Consider the following 21,422-nt stretch of genomic DNA (forward strand, 5'->3'; position numbering starts at 1 on the left):
AACCAAGACTAATTGGCCACAAATGCGATACGTCTGCCGACTCAATCACGAAGGAATCCTGATAGAAAAAAAAAAAAAAAAAACGTTGTACTGATCTTTACATGCTTCTTAATATAACTGTCAAGAGCCATTTCAGAAGGACAAAAAGATAAACAGTTGCACAAGTGAAACCATTACACAGAATTACATATGAACAATTTCAAAGTACTACGGAATACAGAAGAACTAATTTAGTTCAAGTTAGTTAACAACGACTTTTATTGGTCCAAATTAAAGAAATACACCGACTTAATCTGCATATCAATAAGAAAAGTGAATGAAGATACGAATTATTTGAGTCCACTTTGGCTCAGACTCATTTATACATAAATAGATACCAAAGATATTTATTTCACTAAATGCCTCTCGTGGGGTCTGTATGACCCCCCCCCCCACACACAAAGTACGGCATTTTCGATGTATTTTATCAATAGTAAACATTGAAACGAAACAATATTTAGAATTTTTCGTCGATTGCAATTACATGACAATAATAACAAGTACAAAAAATCACAAAATAAACATTTATAAACTTACAAAAAAAAGTTGCTTTTGTAGTATAATCTTTTTGAGTAATGAATGGGGAATTTAGGTCTGAATATAATACGAATAATATACGGGAGTGAAACGTGATAACCCACAAATGTGTTCATCAAGATTTTACAAACACTTACACTTTTACGAACATTTTTTTGTTTTTTGGTTTAAACCATGGTTTAAACCAGCCAACCCTGATAATAATAATAATAATAATAATAATAATAATAATAATAATAATAATAATAATAATAATAATAATAATAATAATAAAGTTGGACCATAAGAAATTTTTTTGGTTACTCCACTGAAAGAAACAATAGAAACCATGTTTCACATGAGGACACTCGCTCACATTGAAGCAACTGTAGTTATTCTTTCCAGAAACAGAAAGTGGGGTTAAAGTTTAAGAAACCACACACAGCCTTCTACTCTTCCGTCTCGGGAAATTTTAAAACCTTGAATGACTGGATGTGCATGGAATGTGACGATAGAGAAGAATGTAGATGCTTAACTGGGTAGAACAGAAAACATTATTACCAAAAGTTAGGGAAAAGAACAATACTGGATGAAGTGAAACACCAAAAGAAACTACTAATAAGACAATATTTGAAAGAAAAATTATCTATAGAATGGATGTGACAGAAGGTAAATGGAGGCCAAGACAGCTTGCTACTGAACGACACTAAAAGGGCAATTCTCCTTGTCAAAACTAATATATCGGCGAGTAGAGCACCTCATGATTTTCTAAATCTGTATGAAGGAATATGCTGCTGATGAAAGATCAATATGATCGTGAATCAGTGTGATCGCAGGGCTGTTATAAAGTGTCGCTCACTTTATACAATACACAGTAGTCCGTCAACTGCAAATAACACTTGATATTACAATTTTAATAGTTTGGTTTATGCTCTGTCTTTGGGGTGCCACGGCAAATATTTGGCACGTTAAAGGGCTCTGCGAACTGAAAATATTTGAGGAACACTGTGCTACTGTATTGGATTGTAGTCGCGTCTAGTTCAACTCTCATACAGATTCACACGACTTACGTCTGAATGAGTATTGGTCATATTTGACACCCTGCTACCTTATCTACATGACAGGACATGATTCGGTTTTAGCGTCCTTTTCACCAGAGAAGCTATATGAGACGTAGACCTACAGCTTAAGATGGGATCCGAACCACATGAGCCCAGGAATCGAACCCGGGTCTCCCACGCCAAAGGCGCGCACACTAACCGCTCAGCCACAAGGGAGCTTGCTACTTTATCGAGTTTGTTAATACAGTACTAGGACAGTTTGTACAGTAAAATTTCAGCGACTTCTATACTTCATACTAATAATTATATAAAATAATGTGTGTGTCATCAAATTTTCGCACTGGAAGGAGTCACCTAGTCTCCAAAATTTGTATTCGAAATAGGGGAACTGGTAAGTCAAACTCTATGCAACCATTATAGTCAACCACAATGCCTCTGAAGTAGGCAACCCGATCGTTTTCCCTTTGTCTAGGTTGCATACCTTCCAGATCTTTTAATTATCTTACATTAACTTTATTCTTTCTGTACAAAGAACTAGCATGTCATTTGGTCCGAGAATGGATAGAGGAAAAGCCGAAGGCACTGCTAGCATTATACATTTTATGTATAATGAAGGCATTATATATTTCATGTATTTCTTGACTTTTAAACATTCTGGATAAACATTATTTTTCCCGTGCGAGAACGAATATTTCTGCCAGTATAGAAATAAATAAATAACTGACAGTAATCGTGGAGCCCCAATCAACTATGGTTTTCTACAAGGCACGTAGCCAGCCCGATTTCTTAGGGAAAGGCAGAAATTAATAGAAACAATGATTAAAGATATAAAGGAAAACCACGAAACAGTATTTACTTATTATTTATCGAATCATAATAACTGAACTGTAGCTCCTTTACAACAGTGGTGGATCTAGAAGGTGAAATATGGGGGCGGAGGCAGCCAGAACCCAGACTATGATAAGTATATCATGAGTTTACTATAAACTTTCAAAAATATATTAACAATAGCTTAAATTATTTTGGTTACTCAAAAAACTGGGGGACCTATGCCCCCCGGCTAGACTGGCCACTGCTATACAAAGGAAATCTATACTGATAAATATTACTGTATTCAAATCTAAGACTTCCGATAATTCATCGTTAACATAAAATACATTCTTTTTAAAAATACTTAAATTCAGTTACGTATTTTTTTATGTTATGGGAGATATTTGGTGCATTTGGCAAAAAAAAAAAAAAAAAAACATATCACTTTACGCAGAAATTTGTAAAATGCTCTAAATTGAGTTTAATTGCTAAATACAAATTCAAGAATTTCGTAGTTATACTGTAGTTTTGACTCAATTTAAAAATTTTCTAAAATACTAGGTTTATACGAGCGCATAACATAATTTAGGGCGCGCACCGCCAGCTTTACCTCCTCCCTGGCTACGAACTTATGTTCTACACTTAATTGCAATATGCACACTTTCAAATATCAACACTTTTCGAATAAAGTACATTCTTATTGGAACACCCGTTATATGTAACATCAATAGGATAAGATATGTTAACAGCAGCACGCAATTCCAGAAGAAAAAGAAAGAAAGAAAAAAGGGACAATCACAGTAAGACATCCATTGCACAACACCTGACTAGAATTGTGTTTCGAGAATTCCGAGCGGCCAGCTCACACTCTCTCGTCATATAACGAAAGAAAACAGGGTCGCTCTGCCCATCTGCTGCTCTTTTGCACTTATATTGAAGAATAAGTTCACCAAATGGGTCAAAGTGGGTTTATCTGGGATCATGAAGCTGTGAATATCAGAATGTCAAACACAGGGGCCACAATGTGACTCCCAAAATTGAGATGTGCCACGGTAGGAACCCAGCTGTGAAGCGATGAGCCTAGATCCACAACCGTTCGAAGATCTGTATGACAAGCCTGACCTCCCTCTCAACTCAGAATGCAAGGTTGCCAGGTGCATTTGAGTTAGCTTAAAAACACTTTCCCTCTCGTTTATAAATACAGTTCAGTTTAAATTACATTCCATGGATCTCTGAAGTCCAACAGATATTTGTAGCAGCAGATCTCGACGGATAAGATGAGTGACGTGGTTTGTGTTGGAGATATCCCTGATTCCATTCTAGATTCAGTACATGATAATTTTTCTCAAGATTGAATCAAAAATTCTCATTTTCTCGCTAACCCAAGGATTAAATTTTGCGCTAGTTATTAGACATGTTGACACATTCGTCGTATTCTGGTACTACACACTATGCAAGTCCTGGGATTACAGTTTCATATCAGGATTACTTAATGCAAGGTCCAAACACGATGAAGCCCTTGCTCGGATTGGTTAAGATTTTTTCCTGGACATAGGCCTACTAAGGCAACTGTATGACGATAACCATGGCTGGATTAGGGGAGGGGCTTGGGAGGCTATAAGCCCCGTACCTCCAGGTGGACAAGGGCCTCCACTCTGATCAAAATCTCAAATGACTATCAAACAAGAATCATGAAGATACAAGCATCGTAAAATGAAATATGATCAATAGAGACAGGATGTTTAGGCATTAAAAACCTAGAAAATAGGCACTTAAAATTTAAAAAATAGGCAGTAAAATAGGCACTAAAGTGTAACTCGAAATACCGAAGATAAATACTCAATACAACTAAAAAAATAAATTCAAGTCATAGATATTGTTCAAAAAATATAGAAACATACCTGTTTGTTAATATTTTTTAATGTAGGGCCTATATATAAAAACGAAGGTTGACATGTATTCCATGTGTATTTTGTAAATACATTCTATACAGCGCTTTATCACTACACATAACAGTCTAAATTCTATACATTTTAATCAGTACACACAGCAGTCCAAAGTTTTACAGCACTTTATTAGTACACATAACAGTCCAAAGTTTTATTGCATCTTATTACTACAAACAGCATTTATTTCTCGAAGAGGCAGAATCCTTTCTTGAGATACTAAATTATATATTTTTACCAATAAAGCCTTATTTCGAAGAAAATACATAGAATAGGCAACATTAGGCACTAAAGCAATTATTTAGGCAGGAAGGGGCCAAATAGGCAAAATAAGCAAAATAAAATTGGCTTAAATTGAAACTATAACAACCTATAAAAACTAAAACGTTATTTTTGACCATATATTCAATATTAAGGAATAGGCATTTTGCCTAACACCCGGTCTCTAATGATCAAAAATATGAAACATTTCCTTCACTCACTTTCCTATTGTATTTTCACAGAAATGCATTAGGTGAAGTCAGCAGGAGCCACATATTTTTTCTAGCCCCGGACCTTCAGATGGGTTAATCCAGCCGTACAACATTCCATGGTTTAAAAACCAAGAAAGTTTATTGCCCCAGAAACTGAAAGCTCCTTATTGGATATTATCCCATGCCAATTCCATCTCCAATTATAAAAACTATTGTTGTTATCCACTTATCGTAATCAATACTCTCCTATCTTAGCCTGGCGAAAGATTTCTAATTCGGGAGATTTCCAAATAGCATTTTGGACACTACTCAGCATTGTTGATGCTAGCGATACATTCTACGTTATTACATACCTCGACATATTAAACTCTTAATTTGTCATACGGTTGTGTCTCGTATAGTAGGCAAGAGGAGATGCATGATTGAAGAAATTTAATAATTATGAAATAACTGGTGGAACAAGAAAGTAGGAGGAAATGGGAGAAAACCTAGAAAACTAACGGGCACAACTGTGCCTACAACAGACCCTCATAGCCTAGGAACGAACCACGGATCCCTCTCCTAGAAGTAGAGACCTGCACGGGCCGGGCTTGGGCGGGCTGACTCTATAATTTCTTTGGGCCGAGCCGGGCTTGGGCGGACCGACACTGATTTCTCTTCAGGTCGGGCCGGGCTGGAGCCGATTAATTGCAATTCTTTAATAATTATTGACATTCGTTAAACGATAATTAGAATAAAGGCAAACGTTGAAGAAGTGTGCCCGTGAAAAATGTTACAAAATGAAACTTCTAAAATTTATTGGGCCCGGGCCGGGCTCGGGCCGAAAATCTCCAAAACTTTTCGGGTCCGGGCTGGGCCGGGCCTACGTACATTCGGGCTGGATTGGGCTCGGGCCGAAAAATTCGGCCCGTGCAGGTCTCTACCTAGAGGTGAGCCCTCTATAATTGCCACCGTGTCCCCTCTAACATGTACTGCTTTACATTGCTCTAACACATCTAGAGTTACTTTGAACATATTAGCTAATGTGTACAGTACCTAACTGAAACATTTCCATATACCTTCACTTACTATTAAGTGCTAATTAATCACTATTTAATTTAAAGGTAAAACAAGAAGAAAAAGAGTATCGTACGTTCTTTACGTGGCAACACTGTTCACAGCCAGGAGCAAGGTTGGTTACACCACCCGATGCTGAGAAAAGGATTTTTAGTTTATTTTGTTGTCACTCTAAAGCGGAAAAGAAATTTGTTTATTCCAAACCTGAAAACATTTCGCAGCGTGTCGCCAACGATATTTCAAATTGCGTTTGTCACAAAATAACTTATGAAACAAAGAAAGCGTCACATTTTAAATCCAAGCGTTCTAATAATGCAATATTTTATCTCAATTAGTTTTCGTACAGTTTGTGATGGGATTCGAGATTACGTTAGTTTGCCACTAGAAATCGAACTCGGGACCACGGGCCTCGGAGATTTTTCTCACTTTGGACCAAATGGATACTATTTTATATTTGCATCGGGTTCTCTAACTGCAATTCACTGTGAACAGGGTCACTGCCAGGGTCATCTATGATAAGAGATGATTCCTCTTAAAATTTTCATCTTCCTAATTTATGCAAAACTGGTTCAAAATACCTAGTAGTTTGAGATACAAAAAAAGACGAGGAAGAGGATGAACTGAAATATTCAAATTTTATGACCTACGGTTATGCCGGCTAGGTTCAAGGAGACAGTGATTATGAGAAATGAATGAAATAGTGGAATGAAGAAAGTGGAAGGAAACGGGAGAACCCCGAGAAAACCCACGCAGAGGTGTTTTGTTCACCACACCGCTCACTTGGCGCGAGCTGGGATCGAACTAAGGATCCTATGCACCAAAGGTGAACGGTCTACCACCGAGACATCGTGGCCTCCTGTTTGGGATACAAATACGGATCGTTTGTTTCCCTAAAGTCTGCTGGTCGACACAAACCGGCCTAAATTTGACCGAGGATACTCCTCGACCCTACTATGGACAACGAATATTCGATTGGCTAGCGCATCGATAGCAATGATTTCTGGCGTTCTAGATAGAAATTCGTTACTTCCTAATTTTAAAAAATTCGGTTGCATAACGATGATGCTGTCAATATTGATTTTTTTTTTGCGGGTAATTCTTATGTCAACATAATCTGGCAACACTGGAATAAACTGAACATGTTACTTGCAATAATAGTGACAACTAAACAAGGAATCCATTACATGCCACAATATACATATAAATGCTAAATATCACAATCAATCTTTTTCTTTTCTCCGAGAGTATTTTGCTATTAAAATCTCTCAAGTACTTCAAATTCAAACAAAGGTTTCAGGGGGAGGAATATGAAGGATGACGGAACTTTAAAAAGTATTCGAAAAAAGGGCTAATTTACTAAGTGTAATCATGTTGAAATTAAATTCCATCTGTAAGTACTCAGCCACGCCTCTTTTTCTCAGGTGTTCCGTCAATAACAGCTGAATCATTGCAATACACACGAATGGCAGAGTGACGAAGCATCTTCAACTAAATGCAACTTGGCATTCCACATTCATACAAAATATCAGATAAAAAAAAGAACCTATTTACTTCGACCATTTAAACAATGATATAAGCAAACTCTGGTAAGTTCTAATACGTTTGATTTTAACAGAGAGATAAGGTGTCAGATGGAACCTATTTTTGAAACGCTGATTTGTGATAATAAAACATTTCTCGCTATTTCTGACACTTTCGGTTTCAACAGAACGATAGTTGTAATGGGATCTATTCTTGATATCCTGAAACCATATTTTTTTAAAAAAAGAAAGAAGTTACTCGCTACCTTTAACGTCTCACTCTATAAGCATCAACGATGAAACAGGAAATTAAATACTGAAACCGGAAGTGGTAATCTATTACTTTCGATTTCAACAAAGAGAGAAGGTCTCACATAGAACCTGTTTCTTGGAACACTGATTTCAGATAATAAAATATTTGTTATTTCTGAGATTTTTTGCTATCTGAGAATCAGTATTGAAACCAGTAGCTGTAGTAATTAATGCCACTTCCGGTTTCAACAAAAAGATTGCTGTGATTGAACGTATTCTTGAGATTCTGAATCCAAACTTAAGATAAAGAAAGAAAGAGAAATGTTACTTGCAATCTATACCGTCTCACTTTATAAGGATTGACACTGAAACCGGAAATGGTGGTAGACTTTTAGCTCTTCCGGTTTCAAAAGCAGATTAACCCCTCAGATGGAATCTATTTTTGGGATCCTGGATCCACAAAGAAAAAAAAAACACTCTCGATACTTAATGTTTTTGCTGTATAGTGATCAACGTTGAAACCGCAAATGCTAGATTTCCGGTCTCCCACGCAAAAGGCCACGCTAACCGCTTAGCCACGAGCGAGCTCACATTTTCGGTTTGAATAGAACATTGGTCCCGGGCTCAGTTTCCGATGGGGACACTTGCTTGAAAAGTGTAAACGCTTTTTCAAGCCAGTCATCCTGAGTGAGGTTTTCCTCATTCACACCAGGCAAATGCCGGGATGGTACCTAACATACAGGTCTCAACCCGCTTCCTTCCTTCCTTCCCTTTCCTCGAAGAGTGTAATCGCCGAGGGACGTCATCTATCATACATGGCCACAGATGGCTAACATGGCTACAGATGCCGAAAAGTCTAGAAATCTAATTCCTGAATAGAACACTGATTCTCTACCTGGGAACAGGATGGAGGGTGGAAGTGGGGAGTGAAGAGCAAGTAAAGGGGAGGAGAGCTACGGACACAAATAAACTACATTGATAATTACGAATATTATGGAAGTTGTAACAAAAGGCGTTATATTAAATACGTACAACCACAAAATAACTATTAAAACTGTGTCTTCATTAAGAACAAAAGTGATTTCAAAAAATAATACTACATTACAATGGTACGCAGAAGTCTTGCTGGAAATTAATAACATATGGTGAGATAATAATACATTTATAATAATAATAATAATAATAATAATAATAATAATAATAATAATAATAATAATAATAATAATAATAATAATTATTATTATTATTATTATTATTATTATTATTATTATTATTATTGAACATTTTGGAATTAAATGCTGCATCAGAAATCGCAGAAGAGGTCAGACAGAAAAATGAATGGGAAGGAGGGAGTACTTAAAGTGTGAAGGGTTTACGAGGGGGGCATCTAAACAAGGTTCGGAACCAATGGAACATAAAGTTAAGAGAAGAGACGGAATCAATTCCTGGAACATTTGAGTCCACAAACACTTCCCTGTATCTCTTACCATTATTGCTCTGATAGTTATCGACAGATCTGACGGACAACCATAACCGTTCTATGACTTTCCGCAACTATACACAAAATAGTTTGGAAGTCTCAAACAAACAAACAAACAAACAAACAAACAAAAAAAAAAGTGGTCAGTCACCTCTATTTTATTCACTATCGCAGTGTTTGTCCACCACAAAGTTCACTTGGCGCGAGCTGTGATCCGACCAACGACCCATTTGCACAAGAGGTGAACGATCTACCACTAAGCCACCGCGGCTGCTATAAGAGAAAGAGTACAGATGATGATCAAATTTTCATGCTACATCAATCATTTTCCTGTTAAAAAAGTACAGTTTTATTGAGAAAATGTACCTAGGTACAAATATATGTTGAGTTAGGAAGTTTTTTTTGGGGGGGGGAGCTCCGAACCCGGTGGACCCCCGTAGGTGCGTCCCAGTAGCAATCAAGGGCGCCGATCCTGAAGGGGGGCGGGGGGCCCGGCCTCCCAAAGCTGATGTGGGCCCCTATTGCATTTATGAATATACAATATTTGGCATCATTTGAATGCAATTTGTCTTAAAATCCTCATATATGTACCTTCTGCATCTGAATGGGACCCCCCAAATTTACAGAGAAATCGGCGCCCTTGGTACCAATCATATACATATTCCTTTGTCAATAACTTGAGAACGAACTGACCAACTCGGCCACATTTTGTTCAAATACGTAAATCTTTGGACCAACTTAATATCATTACACTATTCTGTCGTCACTAGAACGATATATATGGCAAACTAAGAAGATTCCATGTGCTACGGTCCGCAGTTAATCTTTTCGTCTTGGTGTAGTTATATAATTCTGCTCGTTTTTGTTTCTCTTCCACCATACGTTCTATCACATTTACAGTAAATGAAACCTGACCAATTTCTTTTTATTTCCTTAGCTATCTGTACATTATCGTCGTCTTCTATGCCATTCAAACGAGGGACTGGTCACCAATTCATGCATGCTTAACTACTTAAAAGAGAAGCAATAACTATCTACAAGAAGATATTTTTAAAAACAACTGAAAAAACTCATGCAAATATTTGAACAAATATTAATTACCACTTAATCAAAACCCAAGAGGGAGAAAATCCGAGTGATATTGCTGTCAGAGAACTCCATTGAAAAATGGGAATTAGCTAGACTTGGAATAGGGATCATCACTAACCACTACCACTACGACCCAGACAGAGACTCATGCAATTCAGCTGGTCTCTTCCCCCCTTCCAGTCTGAGAACGAGTATCCACATCGTCGCGTCCGTAGCCATGACAACACAAACCCTGACCTCCCTCACTAATGGCAAAACAGAATGGGGAGATTTCACCCCCATTCTCACGACCTATCACACAGGGTTGCCAAGTGTCATAAATATCGAGAAACACATATACTTTAGTACGTTCAGACGAACATAAATTCACGTATGTATTTATTGTTTTACCACACTACACTTATATGTAAGGTGAAGTTTGACTACGGCACAAGCGATGGGAGAAAACAGAATCAGTAGTTTAAATTAGTTGGATTAGAGCTTTGCATTACTCTCAACACAGATTCGATACGAGACCAGGGGAGAACCAACTGGGGATAAATTTCCTAAACTCAACATACATCTGTATACTCTCTCAAAACTATACTTATTTAATGGGAAAATGATTGATATAGCATGAAAATTTGATCTTCACTTCATCTGTATTCCTTCCCTTATATATATATATAAAATCTGCTTCTAACATTTTCTCCCTGAAAATATAAGTGGAAGTATTTTACAATTACTTATAGTCTTTTTGGGTGCAGAATAATACCCGTTCAATACTACATAAACGTAGTGACTTGCAGTATTGGATCCCCCGAAGGCTTGGATTCCCCCCAGAATTTGCCGTGTGCGTGGGTTTTCTCGGGGTTCTCCCGTTTCCTCCTACTTTCTTCATTCCACCATTTCATTCATTACTCATCATCACCGTCTCCTTTCGCCTAACCGGCGTAACCGGGGGACGTAAAACTCAAAGATTTCATTTCATTCCCCCCCCCCAGAATTTGGGCCCCCTAGCAACAAAAATTTCTGGGTGCGTGCCTATATAAGACGTTGGCCTACAGCTTAACGTGGGATCCGAATCACACGAGTTTCAACGAATAGCAAACTCTGGTCTCCTGCACATAAGACCAGGGGTGTCCACAGACGAGTTCTAGGGCGCATTTGCGCCCATGAGATTACTAGAAGAATACATAATTTTCCACTGAAAATGGCTAAATTCAAAATACAATCAATATGATTTATAGAATGGCAGAAAGTTAAGAATTGAATAAAATTTAGTCTATAAAATAAGTTATCTTAGTTTTCCACAACCGACTCCGGTCACTTCTCCTAATACTTTTTCAGGAGGTGGGGAAATGATGGGAGACACCGTAGTATAGTACTTACAGCGTTGGACTCATGTCCACGTGGTCCCGGGCTCGATTTCCGGCTGGTGATAAAATTTTCAGTGTTCACTCATCGTGAGGCAAACCGGGGAGTCACGCGAATAAAAAAAAAATGTGATGGTCACTAGACCTAGAAAGCTCCTGATATGCCTGTTAGGGATACGGCGACGCAGTGCGCTGAATACATGTTCGTTGTTAGGCTAAACGTAGTTCATACGGTCGTTAACGGATAGCGTTGAGCAGCTCAGGCCCACAAAAGCGCTGTTACGCTAAGTGGTTTGGTTTGGTTTTGGCGGAATGGTGAATTTAGGTGGATTGCGCCCAAGCACTTAGGGTATAGGTATCGTTACCCATGATTAACTATGTAGCCATGGGGGGAGTTCCGGAATATGTTTTTAAAGAGTATGTGCTTATGTTTCTATCAAATTTTGAAATAAAATATATAGGTAAAGGTCTCATATAGCTTCGGTCCTGAAGAGGATGTTAAACTCCAATCCAACCAATAATTCAATTAAACGGTCCACGTTTTTGCCCTTTAGGCTAAAAGAGACGGTTGATAGGTGAAAGAGAGTGGTTATGAAATAATTGGTGGAAATAAGAATGTTGAAAGGAAAGGAAACAAGAGGACCCCAAGAAAAAAAAAACATGCTGTCCATCACAAACTCACAAAGCCTGGTATCGAACCAGAAACTCATCCCATTATAGATAAGCACTCTACCACTGAGCCATCCTGAGATCACTAAAGTCAAGCCGCTGGTCTGATCAACATTTGAACGGATAAGAGTTGTGTTAAACCAGATAGGATTAGAAGAAAGCTAATACAGCATTAGCAGTCTCCGTTGAGAAAATCAGCAACAATAGCGAGATATTGAGCTTCTTCGTGGCTAAGCGGTTAGTGCAAGCGCCTTTAGCGTTGGAGACCCGGGTTCGATTCCTGGTGGAAGCTCATGTGGTGCGGAATCGATGTTACACTGTAGATCTACGTCTCAAATAGCTTCGTTGCTGAACGAAAATAAACTGAAAATCAAATTAAATCAAACAGCGAGATGCTGATCCACATCCTCAACATAACAGACCACCGATTGTCGCCCGAAGGATTTCCCCTACTGATTTTCATTTTTTAAAAAAGTGCAATATCAAAACAAACATGATAATTTCTGGAAAGCAGGTTAGTCAACACTTATAGTTATGTATTAGTGTCACGTGTACACCACGTGGATCAGTTTGGTTTGATTGGCATATTTTCTCAATATTGAAACTGGAAGTGGTAGTACCTGGGTAGAATGAAGAAGGACAATATTCTTGGGACACTTCATTAATAGCAGAAAACAGCTGCTGTGAGCACCCTGTATACAGGAGTATTGATAAACCCATCTCCTTCATATAAACTTTTTATTTGATTTCTCAAATAGAGCAGAAAATTGAGTTCCTAAAAATTATTACATCGTAACTTGCACACTTGGATTCCCAGCCTGATTATATTAGCTCATTTAACATTGTTTTGTAGATATGACAAATTCATTTTCGAAAGTTTTGGATTTTCTCGGTTGTTTAAGTCTTCACACTACAATTCAAAAAAGGAGACAGTAGTAATGAAAATCCTTAATCTCTATAATATAGGATGGAAGCTTATAGGGATTTTCTCTGTCTTCCCTTTTAAACAAGATGCGAAATACTTTCATAATATACTCTAATATTTACTTCGATCTACGCAGAAATGCTATAAAACTATAATTATGCCTGTTATGCTGTATGGTTGCGAAACATGGTCGCTTACTCTTAGGGAAGACCGGCAGACTGAAAGTATTTGAGAACAGAATTCTGAGACGAATATTCGGACCCACGAGGAACGAGAATAGCGGAACTTCATAACGAGGAACTACATAATCTATACCATTTATTAAACATTGTTAGGGTCATCAAATCTACAAGGCTGAGATGGGCAGGTCATGTAGCCAGAATGGAAGAAAGTTGGAACACTTTCGAAGTTTTAACTGGAAGTTCAATCGGAAAATGTCCATTAGGAAGACCTACGCGTAGATGGGAGGACAATATTAAGATGGATCTAGCAGAAATAGGAATACAGAGTAGAAACTGGATCCAGTTGGTTAAGGTTGGTCTAAAGGGACAAGTTTTGCCGATAGATGGCACTACAGTCTTCGTATCTCCCCCATATATTTATTTGCCTTTCACGAAAATTCACGATTTTTTTTTTTTTTTTTTTTACAAATTTCAACCTAGAGACTTCAAATTTTTAGAAAAGGGACTTCATAATCTATTACAGGGAACAATCCGTGCCGATTTTTTATTTAGAATTTTCTTCATTGTTGTATGGCTTGATTGTTGAAATGGATATCCAAACCTTTAACAATGGAACTGTTGCAACAATGAAGAAAATTCTAAATAAAAAATCGGCACGGATTGTTCCCTGTAATAGATTATGAAGTCCCTTCTCTAAAAATTTGAAGTCTCTGGGTTGAAATTTGTAAGAGAAACTGTAAGTTTTCGTGAAAGGTAAAAAATACGTGAGAGAGATACGAACACTGTAGTGACACCTATCGGTAAAACTTGTAACTTTACAGTAACCTTAAGGATGGAAGTCAGTGGAAAGCACTTCTGAGCGCGGCATTGAACCTCAAGGTGCCATAGAGCGAGTGAATTAGTTACGAAGAAATGCTAAAGCGATTTGATTATTCTTATCAATTTTGTTTTACCAAGTGAATGCTGGTTTGTTGCTAAAACACGGGATGTACACAAATAAATGTGATGAACAACATTCTCAAATGAAAAGAAATTTCCGGATTTTAGAGGTGATTTTCGGGGAAATAGGAGAAAATTCGAACGATTGCACTGCTTCAGCTTCATTCTTTGTGACGATTACATATTTTATTACCTAGTTCTTCAAACTCTGAAACTTGATTTCTTCATATTTATACATATTTTTGGGCATTACCTGCATCTATGGCCTTAGGGTCGTCTCGTATGAGGGATGATATCCCTCAGCGAGCACACTATCCAGGGAAGGGGGGAAAGGAAATAAGAGGCCAAGGACCTGTATGATGGGTAAAAACCCGCCAATTGCCTGGTGTACGTGAGAAAAAGCTCGCTCAGGATAGCTGGCCTGAAAAAGCTGTTACACATTTTCGACCAAGTGTCCCCACCGGAAATTAAACCCAGGACCGTTCGCACCAAACTCTGAGATATCTATTAATTTTCGCACATACGCTTTAGTTAACATTTTCTGTCTCCTGTCATTATGATAAGATGTAAATAAAATCCTCGAAATATAACACAATGTTCTTTTATAACATTATATTTTTTGATTCAAACAATTTACATGGATCTAATTTTCATTTTCTTTCATGTATTATTTTACGTAGCTATAATCATTTTATACATATGTATCATTAACGTTCATGTCAACTCTAAATCCTTATATGTTAGATCTATACAGATGCATAAATAAACTTTAGTCTAATTATCGGTCCAACAATATTAATTTCTAAAAAATTACTGTACCTTACAAGTCAGTATTTCCAAACCTTTTTTTTTTTTTCGCTCTTTTCTTACCTGAAAAAATCAGAAAAGTACAAACTATTAGAAACATTTTACTAATTTTATATTATTACACCACACACACACTTAGTTTCTACGAAATGCTACCAAATACAGCTTAATGCCAGTGCGTAAGTTAATATTTTGCAGCCATTCTCCCCTTCACACCTTCTGACTTATTCATATGCAATTCGTGGAAGTAAAAGTTCAGAGTCGTACTGTTTGATGTAAAAAGACCCAATATGCTGGACTATCTGTCTTTACATCCGGTAGCTACGGAAATTCTACCGTATAAGCTACTACTAGCGTAACTGAATGACATTATCGTATTCAACCGAACCGAAACACTTCATATACTAAATAACTAACTAACATGCCATTAATAAAAAGTGCCCACGCTTGAATAATTTTTAATTGCGTTTTTTTAAAATACTAATTTGAGAGTACATACAAATGCTGTCGGGAAATTTGAAGCTTAAAACAGACTGGAAGAACATAGACAAAGTATTTTTTTTAAAAAATAAAATGAAATATTTGAGTTTTACGTCCCACAGTTATGCCGGTTAGGCTAAAGGAGACGGTGAAGATGAGAAATAAATGAAATGGTGGAAAGAAAGTGGGAGGAAACGGGAGAACCCCGAGATAACCCACAAGCACGGTGTTTGTCCCCCACAAAGTCCACACGGCGCGAGCTGGGATCGAATTAGGGACCCCAAGCACCGGAGAACAAGATCCTAAGACGAATATTCAGACCCAAGAGGAACGGGAAAGGAGAATGGCGGAAACTTCATAACGAGGAACTACATAATTTATACCGTTTACCAAACATTGTTAGAAGGTTCAGGCGAGCAGGTCATGTAGCCTGGATGGAAGAAAGTAGGAATGCTTTCCAAGTTTTAACTGAAAACCCAATCGTAAAACGACCATTAGGAAGACCTAGGCGCAAATGGGAGGACAATATTAAGATGTATCGCGCAGAAATAGGAATACAAAGTAGAAACTGGATCCAGTTGGCTAAGGATAGAAGTCAGTAGAGAACTTTTGTGAACGCGACATTGAACCTCCGGGTTCCATAGGCCATAGAGGTAGTTAGTTAAATTCAAACCAACTATTTATAAACATATCGGTCCATAGGGTCACGAGAAAAATGGCCTTAAAATTGAGATCTTTGTAGTATCGCTTACACAAAAACTAAAAGTAGTCACGCTTGGGCACAATATTCTGATGCTCAATTCAATTAAGCTATTTTAAAACATACACTTCTATGGGGTTCTAGAAAAACTTATCTCAAATATGGGATATAAGTACTCATAAACACCACAAGTTTGAGGATTAAGAGTGATATTTGTACAAAATTTGTAGTGTTGACTTGACAAGACGTACATTTTTAAATTTGAGACGAAACAATAAATTTCTTGAGTCTTGTAAGTAACACTAGTTTACCAAGTTTTACACCTTAACACTATTTTAACGTTGCATGATTCATAGCAGGAAATTATGAATTCATACAGTAACTGGGCAAACAATGAAAAGCAAAATTTATATCAACTTTTAAAAATACGCAAGTAATTACACAATACTTTTCAATAATAAGTATGGCTTAAATGTTACATTACTCGTGATTCTAACATCTAAGGCAATACATTTTGTACATAAATTTACAAAACGAGGCAAAAATTTCTTAGACGACACGAGACAAGATAATGTGTTCCGAGAATCGAGTCGAGACGAAAGTTTCACAAAAATGTAAGAGACGAGACGAGGAAAACCTGACTTTTAGTCGTCTCATTTCGTGCGAACACGAAAAAAATTGTTTTGTAGGGAAAAGCGTCAGAGATCTTACGGATGAAAAAAAAAAAAATGAGCCCTCATCTCTCCACGTTAGGAGCCGAATTTTGTAAATTTCGTCTTATTCACTGTCCAAGATGTATAAGTTTTCAAGTGTCTATGATAGACTCAATGGTTTGATGCTGAGTGGGTGGGTAGGTTGATTTATTTTTGCAGATAAAGATTATAATTTGACCTAGTTACTACTTGTTTCTTATTACAATAGATTAATGGAGAGAATGAACGATTTTATTGCCTGTTTACCATCCTAATAATAAACTAGAAACGTCTCAGTCTGTACGTCACACTAATTCTTATACTAGTTACTCTAACAGGTGTCGCTACATGTGCTATCACTTTTCCTGCCTGGCGCTAAGAAGGTAATGTTGCTAACAGCGCTAACGAATACCTTTATAACAATCATCGCTATAATCATAGGTATTCTACCACTACTGGCAGGTCACTTGCCGCAACTGAAGAGCTTCCATGCTTCATGCTCTTCCGCTAACCTCTTCGTCTTCGTCTTTACGTACAATTTTTCTGTTTTGATTTCGTCCATTAATTGTGGTCTCCTTCACTCTCTCCCCTCTACGACGTCCCTCGTGATTCAGTTTCTTCTTAGTCAAGGTCCCAAACACTTTCTCTTCCTCTTCTTAATAATATCTAAAATTGTTCTGTTCTCCCCCACCATTTCTAACACCCTCTCACTGGTTTTCTACTCGAGTCAGCTGTCTCAATTCTTCTTCACACCCACATTTCGAAAGCTTCCAGTCGTTTTTAATCATTTTTGCGTAATGTCCATGTTTCTGACCCACACAGTATAATATTCTACACGAACTATTTTACGAGGTTTTCTCAACGCTTTATTCAAAGTTCCATACAATACTATTTTCTTCCTTCTAAAGGCTTCTTTCGCCATTTCTATCCTTGCTTTTATTTCACGTTCGCACTTCATATAATCACTAATAATTCTACCCAGGCATTGAAAAGTAGTCTCTTGTTCTATTTTCTTCCGTCCTACTTCTATATTTGACACTGTCCGCTTCGCTCCAATCATCATGACTTTTGTCTTGCTAACATTTACTTTCATCCTTTATTCTTCACAGCGCTTCCTCAAGTTTTTTAAAACATCTTATTGATTTGCTTCTCAGATTCCACAAATAAGCGTCATATCATCTGCAAAACGTAAAATTCTTCAATAATTGCGTCCATATAGTGAGAGTTCGAAGTGATTAGTGGACAAAATAAAAAAGAGAAGTTAGATGCAAGCAATTAGTGCTTGAATTAAACGCCACTTTAACATATAGCGTACAGAGGGTAGAAGAATCGGTTGGAACAGCCAGGAATACTAAAAATAAAACTATATATATTTTACGAGTGGTTACTCATTATTGACGAAGGACCCTGCAGATCTTACGAAGTAAAATTCGTTAGGGATGAAGCTTAAAAATACAGTTTCTCTGTTAAGGATTGTCCACCTACATGGTACAGCAGGTGTGTCATATAAAACGTCTATTGCTTTCATCTAAATCACAAATGGCTTGAGATAAAAGCATGAAACACAGAGTGAAACAGAAAAATGTCAGAGAGTGCATCGCATTAAAGGCTTTGCTTGCACCACAGGATCTCTATTACAAAGCTCTGGGGGGGTCACTCGAAGATTTTAAATGGCGAGGTATGTTATTTGATACATCATTGAAAAGATCACTAAAAACACTTTTTTTTTTTTTTTTGTAGGGGAAAATACGCAAAGATCACCATTTAACTGTGAATTATTTCATTATTTAAATAAAAGAATAGTTTACACAATAGAACATTTCAAACTGTAAAATTCATAATTAACTTGAAATTACAGTAAGAAAGAAAATATATTTCTTTTGTAAATCCCCACTTTTGAATATACTACCTATTCAATTTGACAGAGTGTTGTGTACGGCTAATTGCTGTTTCTACCATTATAAGCAAACCTTTATTATTATTATTATTATTATTATTATTATTATTATTATTATTATTATTAAAATTGGAACCACTAGCTGACAGGAGAAATTTAATTGACTCTGTATTCGCAGAAAAGATACTTGACAACCATGGTAAGTCGGATTATATTTTTTTTAAAATGTAGATTTTAAAGTTCCAATGTAGGGTATACAAGGATAAAAAATTTATTGCAACCACATGATATGAAACTATAATAGACACATATCTTAAAATGTGACTTTATTTTAGAATATTTAATATAACTTAGTAGTTGTTTTTATCTTTACGTTTAATTTTTGACGTCTCAGTATTTTAGGAATTGAAGTAAACTACATTGTCAGAGTTTATCTTATTATCAATTCATGTTAAAATATTATTTACCCCTTTTACTATATTATAGCGTTAAAATGATGTCGCAGAATATTACAAAGTGATGTATTTGTTGCATTTCAGTTGCTCTCAACACGTAAAATAAAGTTTATTAATTATTTATTATTTTTTATTCTCGTTGACTTCTCTCATTTAGACTACGCTTCAGTATCTAATTTGGTCATCTACTATTGAGATCACTAGAAAGGCAAAATAATTTTTGATTTCTCCAACAGATATGAAAGAAGAATTCAATCTAAATGAGTTTAATAGTGTAACACAATTATATGCAAATACTGTCGGGTTGTATAGAAAATATCCTTGAAACACTACTGACATTTTTAGTTATTTAAGTGTAATGAGTTTCGTTAATATAAGAAAATGTATGATGAAGATACGTAATTTGATTGACGTTATTTGGTTCTATTTTGGCAAGCAATGTCTTCAATTTGCATCAGACTGATGTCTGGTGCGTAGAAAACGCCTCACTTTTTAGTCAAAGGCCCAGCAACCTTGCCCCATATCTCAGCCATTATTCTGGACTGGTGCAGACCTATTCTTACAACGGGAGCCTTAATGGACAAGAGATGAAAAATGGATATATTGGCAACGCGGACGGAAGACGATTGACAAGGCATCTTTCCATGGCCTATATCTGGGATTGGAGAATTGTTTGCTTTAAGCTTTGTTGGCACTGCATGTAAGAAACTCAGCTGGGGAACTACAGCTCCAGGAATGTCTATTCTGCTGAGTGCGAAGTGATACTTAATTGTTTGTTTTCTCGCCATTTCCTACCCTTACTTTTCATTATCATGGGTATGTGCCCACTGCAAGCAGTGATTCCCATTGAAAAATAAACCAATGAATCTATCAACATTGGCCTTTCCACTTTAATAAACAACAAAGAAAAGTACTTCCATAGTGGCCTCGGTGCAATAAATGGATTCTGTTTATCCCAGAATGCTTTTTCCTCTCTTGAGAACTATTTCTATAGTCTTGCCAAGTCACACATGTTGTCACCGATGATATTTCTATACCAGAATCACTTCCAGCAATACAGTTTAGTCGTTACACAAACTCCCCACATCTTAACTTATAATAGAATCACTTTGCTTTCGATGGAAGGTCAGTACATTAATAATTTCTATCATGGCGCAGCGTTTGACTCATTTTAAGCTGGAAACATTATAGTTTAGAGTGAAAAATCCTTGGGTGATTGGAGATATTAGGAGCTTAATTTAAATGATACTACTGTCAGAAATTAACAAATTAATCACAGTAATTAAAGTGTAATTAATCTTTCATTTGTAATGTGAATTACTGGTTACGGGTAGCTCAGTGCTACAACACTTATTACTACAAGGCGAAATTAAAACGCCGCTAATTTTACAGTAATTATGTGATATGTTCAAATAGATAAAAGATAATTGAAATGTGGAACAAGAGCACCCTAGACAATATTATTTTGCGTGAGGTACCGTTATCACAAGTCACCTAGTGGCTTTCCGTTTTCAGCTCTTTAGAAAAGCGAAAATAAATGCCGATTTTCAAAATGGTTCGAAATCGAAAGCAGATAAGTGAGTCGTGATAACGGTTTCTCATGTAAAATAATATTGTTTAAGGCGCTCTTGTTCCACATTTCGATTATCTTTTATCTATTTGAAGATATCACATAATTACTGTAAAATTAGCGGTATTTTAATTTTGCCGGGATGAAGACTTAAGTATTCTGTCTGTTGGCAGGTCCTGGGACTAATAGCAGATTCCCTCCTCCCCCTTTTAGGTTAGGGGCTGGAAATGTTTCTTCCACGTTTCTCGATATTCAGCTTTTCCCTTTAACTACCAATATGTTCTATTTCTTAATTCCACCTTACCCTCTGTGGCAGTATGAAAAAGGCAATTTCTTTGCAAGGTAAGTGCAATCCATTTGGCCTTTCTACGAAGGATATTGGATAAGAACGTCCTCTTCTTTCTTACTCATTTTAAAACATCCTCTTTTCTTACTCTCTCTCTCTACTCATGTTATCTTTTTCATCTTCCTCAAACACCAAATTTCGAAACTTCCTAAGTATTTCTTCT

The 21,422-nt window shown here is 36.8% G+C and overlaps 1 protein-coding gene across 4 annotated transcripts in view; it reads right to left on the reverse strand.

Moving 5' to 3' along the window:
* The window catches only part of Mrtf (Myocardin-related transcription factor), a 548,717-nt gene that overhangs the window by 123,017 nt on the left and 404,278 nt on the right, over positions 1-21,422 (reverse strand). The window contains exon 1 of one of the 4 annotated variants that reach the window (XM_081750583.1): positions 10,255-10,359. The exons of the other annotated variants lie outside the window; for them this stretch is intronic. The gene's annotated coding sequence lies outside the window, so the exon portion shown is untranslated. Of the gene's footprint in view, positions 1-10,254; positions 10,360-21,422 lie in introns of those variants that run through there. 4 annotated transcript variants of the gene reach the window in all.

Source organism: Thermobia domestica, chromosome 3 (genome assembly GCF_964235325.1).
Source record: "Thermobia domestica chromosome 3, izTheDome1.hap1.1, whole genome shotgun sequence".
Taxonomy (NCBI): Eukaryota; Metazoa; Arthropoda; class Insecta; order Zygentoma; family Lepismatidae; genus Thermobia; species Thermobia domestica.